This window comes from Ipomoea triloba, chromosome 5 (assembly GCF_003576645.1).
Source record: "Ipomoea triloba cultivar NCNSP0323 chromosome 5, ASM357664v1".
NCBI classification, from domain to species: domain Eukaryota; kingdom Viridiplantae; phylum Streptophyta; class Magnoliopsida; order Solanales; family Convolvulaceae; genus Ipomoea; species Ipomoea triloba.
Window position 1 is genome coordinate 3,770,564 of NC_044920.1, and position 6,961 is coordinate 3,777,524.

The 6,961-nt window shown below is 34.2% G+C and overlaps 1 long non-coding RNA gene across 1 annotated transcript; it reads left to right on the forward strand.

Annotated features, from left to right (window-relative positions):
* Positions 1-648: 648 nt before the first annotated feature.
* On the forward strand, positions 649-2,532 carry LOC116018706. Its single transcript, XR_004098580.1, has 2 exons — positions 649-793; positions 2,150-2,532. It is a non-coding gene; the product is annotated as an uncharacterized LOC116018706 (long non-coding RNA).
* Positions 2,533-6,961: the final 4,429 nt, after the last annotated feature.

Genomic DNA, 6,961 nt, shown 5'->3' on the forward strand with positions numbered 1-6,961 from the left:
CTCTTGTTTTTTTTTTCGGTATTTGTTGGGTTTTTTTTACGTACCTATCAAACCCGTGAGAGCCCACTTTGTAATTACTTCAAATCACATATCAGACTTCAGAGGTATGGATAAAAAACTTATTCAACAATACTTTGGAAGTACTAAAAACTTTTTAACTGAGAAGATACATCAGGAAACTGATGAAATCCATACTTTTTATCAAGACCCAAATTCAGAAACATACTTTGACTACAACATCACTGTACCAAATCATAACTTAATTAAACAAGGATTAGACAAAACTTTCCCTACAGAAATCTCAAATACTATACTTTCAAAGTTAGAATTTCAAACCTTCCAAGAAACCTTATGTCTAGATTCAATTACAGAATCTACTGGTCAACTTTTTGAAAAACACGAACTAGAACTTAAACTCAAAGAATTATCCCACTTTGTAATTACTTCAAATCACATATCAGACTTCAGAGGTGGGTAAGGAGATAAGATTCCTTATCTTTTTGTCACTTCGACCGAAGATATGAGATAAGATTACATCTTATCTTCGGTATGTCAATAATGTAATTGGTGTGGTTGTGTTTGACATTGTTGATGTTATTTTTCTTTCTATATGACACACATTGGTGTTTTTTTCCGGATGTTGGTAGGGTTGAGGGAGGCGGCGAGTCGGTCGGCGGTCGTCCGTTGCGTTTGTGTTTTTTTTTTTTTTCGGTGTTGTGTTGTTGTTTGTGTGTATACGTTCTTCCAGCATTGCAAATCTATTTCATAGCATATTACTTGACTTACACTTATGGTACAGTATATATATGGAACATATTTTGTTTGATGAACTAAGTTGTAGAGTATATATTATGTTAGTAATTACACTTATGGTACAGTGAGTAACTTATAGCTAATTTTCACTCTAAAATAAAGTTATTCTTTTCCATGGTCTACTCTTTGAAGAAGCTAACACATAAATGGACTGTAATGGGTAGTCACGTTTTGATTAAGCCATCCTATTATGATGGGAGTAAGTGACTATGTATGCTGATAGTATGTATATAGATCAAAATTTGTTTCATGAATTGAGTATATATCATCTTCTTAATTGTTGTTGTAATGCAATGAGTAACTGATATGTACTTTTGATGTACTAATTCAAAGATAATATTCTTTATGGTCCATTCTTTGATAAATATAACACAGAAATGAACTGCAAACTATCATTAAATAAAAATAAGTATTATCAATTGCAGGATGAACCTAGACACACTATCACCAGGTTGTTGGTTCGTAGGGTTATGCTGTGTGTTTTGCTCTACTTTTTTTTTTTTTTTTTTTTTTTTAAATTCTTTTGTTATATTGGCAAATAGTATAGGTAATTCATATAGATGAGTGCAGTGTAGTAGATAATTGCAATGTGTTCATTCTGTGCCATGGTTTGATATATTGCGTGTCTTGGTATCATATGTCGTGTCCACCTTCATATTGTGCACTATAACTTCCAACACATGCTAACTAGTAATTTTGAAACAGACATAGTATAAATGGTAGTTTGTATTTTTTAATTGTTAGGATTATGTACAGTTGTCACCTAAATATAAATGGTATTTATTATTAGTAATTTTATAAAGGCATACTTGCGCATGCACATGTTTTAAAATTTTGAGTATAAGTTTATGTCATTATCTACTGGCCAGTATGTGGATATTGTATGCCCTGCTTTGATTTATTGTGTGCCTAGTTTTTATATATTGTGTGCCATGGTTGTGTTTATAGTGTGCACCATCGTACGCTGCCCTATTAATATATGACACTCATTCGGTTTTTTTTTTTTTTGGTATTTCTAGGTTCTGGCATTATTTCTTGCTATTAAATTGTTTTTTCTTCTTGCATTTTTTGGTGGTTTGTGCATTTTCTGAATTCAGTATTTTTTTTTTTTTTGTGATTGATTTCTGTTTCAATTTGTTTGCTTTAGTTTTTTGTTTTTCGAATCTGCTGGCCAGCCATATATTTGTCTTGCTGTTTGATATATTGTGTGCCCAACTTTGATATATTGTTCGCAAAGCCTTGATATATTGTGTGTCATGGTTGGTTTTTGTTCTGCTTTTTTCTTTTGTTTTGTGATTGATTTATGTTTCTGTTTTTTTTTTTCTTTTTGTTTCAGTTTTGTGTGGATGGGATTGCAGTCTAACTAGGGTGACAAATCGGAACTTCATCGGCTACGTTTGCATTATATCAAGGAGCTTTGCACATTTGATATAAATGTACATCGTACGAGTAGTGTGGCATGGGCGTTGCACTTTCTTTCTACTCCATTACCTACCACAGAGGGATGATTTGTCTTTACAAGTGTGTGTGCCGGTGTTCTGATGGGTTTGGGTGTTTTGTTCTTTTTTTTTTTTCTTTTTTTTTTTGTGTGCTTCATGGCATAATATGGATGCTGTTGCATTTGTTTAGTTGGTCGGTTTATGTAATGTTATTACTTTATTGGCATCCTATCATGGTAGTTGTATCACTTTTGTTATCTAGTAGCTTAGTTTTGACTCATTGTTGGATTTACATCATTTATGTTTTGCCACAGTTTTATATATAGTTATTCACGTAATTTACTCAGTTTCAATGGTTTTGTGTGTGCACACTTGGTTACATGTGTGTGCCAACCTCATGTTGTTGTGTGCTCAAACAAATTTATGTTCTGTTTTTTTTTGTTTGTTTTTTTGTTTGTTTGTTTGTTTGTTTTTTTTTTTTGTTTTTGTTTTTGTTTTTTTTTTTTTTGCGCATTTTCGGGGTGTTGTATGCCCGTATTACTATACTTGTGTGCAGTATTGGATATATTATGTGCCTTATACTCAAGTTGTCTGCTTATTCGGGGGGGAATGTGCCTTGGGATTTTTGGTTTGCGCTCATACTCCCATTCGCGTCGTTTTTGTTGTGTGCCTTCTTTAACCATTTGTGTGCCAGACATAAAGTAGGCTCCTGTCGTGCGTTTCTTTTCCCTTTCAACAAGTGCCGGTTTTTTATGTGCCCATGTGGTTTTAGGTGTGTGCACATGTAGTCTCAGTTTTTATTTTAACCATGCACACTTTTTACGCTGTCAGCTTGTCTGCCCGTGTAATTTAATTTCGTGTGCACTCTTGGGTGTATTGTGTGTCTTTAACGTGTGCCTGTCTACAATATTGTTTTATATGTCATTTCATTTCTTTAGGTTTTTAAATGTTATTAGAAATCCATTATTCAGTATTGAACAAAAGAAGTTACTAAACAGACCATGAATTACCAACATGCATACTGGATTCTCAGTTGCAGTATTTATTTTTGGCTTTCACTTTCATATTGGATTTACATATTCACAAAACCAGTAAACAAACCATGACTATGTAATTAAGCTCCCAAGATACACAAACAAACATGTTGAATGTCTAATTAAAAGTATTCCTGCGGGTTATACAAAAGAGAAACTCTTAGATTTCTTATGCTTTCAATTCTAGATATTTCAGTTGTCAAACTCAATTTACTGGAACGGAACACATAATCTCCCACGCTGGCACACAATTAAAAACGTCAACATGTATTACTTTTTTTCATTTCCAATCCTATTCAAACTATTTAACAGCTCCATATTATGTTTGAAATAGTAATCTTGGTGTTTTTTTAATCATTACGGAGCACAAGTATACAAGGAAGAAATATATATCATGCATGGTAGTTGTCTTTGCGTTTTCATGGGTTGTTTTCCCGAATGTGTGCTCCGAATTCGCCTCCATATCTGCAATGGCGGTCTCAAAGTCTACACGTTCATTGTCGCCAGTATTGAACAGCTAGACTCCACAAGTTTCTTGTTAACACTCCATTCATTCCATAATTATAGTGATATTCAAATGCTAAGTTTGTAAATACAAATCCTACCTTATTTAATACCAAAGCAATAATATCTTATTTACCCTTCTTAACATTAATGGGGTGTGTGTGTGTGTGTTTTGGTTTTACGGCTACATGACAACTATTTCGACTGGCCAACATTATCGCAGAACTTAGAGAAAATATTAAGTAGAAAATACAAGCACAATTAAAGAGCAATTATACTTGCATTCAAATCAGAACCCCTAAAAATGTGACCCCATGGAGTATTTATACAGGAATAATGAGCTTACACAAGAAAATAAGAGAAATTCTTAACAAATATAAATTTTGGAAGATAATTTGGAGCTGCCTAATTTACATAGAAGTTATCAAATTCTAAAATAGGCAAGATTCCCTGAATTCCGCCCAAGATACAAAATTCTGCATAGCCACCGCCTTTTAGGGCGTATCCGGTCAGGCGCCGCCTCTCGACTGCCTTCATGAACTGGGCCACACAAGCGCATGCAACACGGGCCACATATCCATTGGATTGGTTAGTCGGCGGGCTCTAGATACCGATCTTCTAGGGTCGAGTACCCTAGTCGGGGTATCTATCACTAGTCCATAGCTCACTTTCTCGAGCTCTTGAGAGTGACTCGGGAAAGTACTCTTTCAAGTGAGTTCTTTCAAGCGTACTTCTCACGAGCAGGCAGTCGGTCACCTTGTCAACACTCCCATCTTTTATTGGGCTTTGGTCGGGTTCCACTTCATCAGCCTCAATCTCTTCGACCTTCAACGGATATTCATCTAAAAACTCAACAGAAATTATTGAATCTAAAACACCTACAACAAAGCAATAATTATTATTGTTCAGGCAATTTCATCAATTTCAGAATGGAAAATTCAACAGTTTCATCAAGGACAGTCATAATTAATTTTCCATTTTGGACATCAATCATTGTTTTTGTTGTGGCCATGAAAGGTCGGCCAAGAAAAATAGGCATGTCCTGCTCATGATTGCACTTTGTATTTATGTCTAAAACAACAAAGTCAGCATGAATTATTAATTTTTAAATTTGGACCAAAACATCTTTTACAATGCCCCTAGGATATCTAACAGAGCGATCGGCAAGCTTTAGGGACATTGTAGTAGGTTTCAATTTATCCAGACCCAACTGCAAGTAGACAGAGTATGACATCAAGTTAATGCTTGCCCCTAAATAAAGCATTGCCTTTTCTTTCTTAAAATTCCTCACTATAATAGTTAATATGAAACTACCAGGGTCTTCTAATTTTGGGGGTAAATCAGTTTGCAAAATAGCACTTACAGTTTTAGACATAAAAGCCTTTTAATTTTGTTCATAGCTACGCTTTCTAGGGTTCAGTTCTTTTAAAAACTTAGCATAGACAGTCATATTTTTTAATCATATCCAACAAAGGCAGATTCACATTCACTTTTGACAATAAATCATAAATTTCAAAAAAAGATTTATCAAATTTTGAATTTTTTAATCTACTAGGAAATGGAACTGGGGGAACATAAGGCTTAGGGGACACATAAAGATCATCAGATTTGTACAATTTGGGTTCATCCTTATTAACATCATCATCATCATTCAAGTTTTCAACTATTTCAGCTTGTTTAGAAATGATATTTTCTTCTATATTGTTTTCAATAACTTTACCACTTCTTAAAATAGTCATAACCTTTAGCATGGGAATTGAATTTACCTATAAACTTGTTGTACACCTCCGGCCATGTCCGAAGGGATCCCGACGTGAGAGACATAAACTATGTCTTTGCTGCATCTTTCAAGGTATACAAGAAACACCTCATCCTCAGTTCATCCTCGGCCAAGTCATTCACCAGAAAGTTTTGGACTATCCTATAGAAATCTCTAATAAAGGTAAGGGCATCCTCACTTGCTGAACCGTGAAAAGACAGCAGTTGGTTGTAGTAGACCGTCTTTAGCTCATAGTTCCTGGCTGCATTTGTAACCAATATACAAGAAGGTGAAGCCCCTACTTGGGGTCTACCAAAGTCTTTCTTTAGCTTAGGGTTGGGTTGAAGAACTGCATTCATGGTTGTGGTTGTTTATTGCGATTCAAAAATTGGGGTTTTAAGCAAAATGATCAAAAGCAAATTGGAAAGAACTAAATAAATATTAAGCAATTATTTTTACTGAAAGTAATATTAAGCAAAGGAAAAAAAAAAACAAATTGCGCAGTAAAGAGTTTCCCGGCAACGGCGCAAAAAATTGATGGACAATTTAATTATTCTCGCAAGTGCACAAGTCAATTGTAATGATAGTGTGCTTTACCAAGGGTCGATCTCACAAGGAATTAAAACAATGCAATAAAAATAATGCAATTTAATAAACTTAAAAAACAATTGGAAGGAATAATCTTAAAGAGCCAAAGGAAGTTCAATTGCAAGAAAAGTAAATCAAGTGTATGTAGAGAACTTATGGAAAAATAACACAAAAATCAAGAAACAAAAGGAAATTGCAGGCAACTTGGTATGTAAAATTTACACTTACAATATCCCCCTTTGACAATTATTTGTCAAAAACCCATTCTACAAATATACTTTTGAGGCAACGGAATATGTAACCAAATTTCATTAAAATAGGCCTTCAAGTATATTTGTTTACAATGAATAGCCTATGAAGCAAAACTATAAAGGCATAACGTATTAGATATACCTGGCATAGACTTCCAAAGATCTTCAAGAGATATTATACTCAAGTCAAATAGGATCAGACAGACCATATCAATAACTGACTGTAGATACTCAAACTGATTCTGACAATCACATCAACTGATTCTGATATACCCATTTAACTCATATACTTCATACTTCAAAGATAATCCACTCTGAGAATGAATCCAATATAATAGCAAAATCGAAATATAATTCTCGCTAAGAATGAATCCAATATAATAGCAAAATTCAAGTACATACCAAAACCAGATATCCATCAACCATACCATACATGTGCAAAAATTATTCCAAAAATAACATACCAGAAACAGCTCCCCCTTAATATTTACTCCCCCTTTTTGACAAAGGAATTGCCAAAGGTGATCATCCAGATTTAGGATTGGAAGCAGACGGAGTGCCCGAAAAATTTGT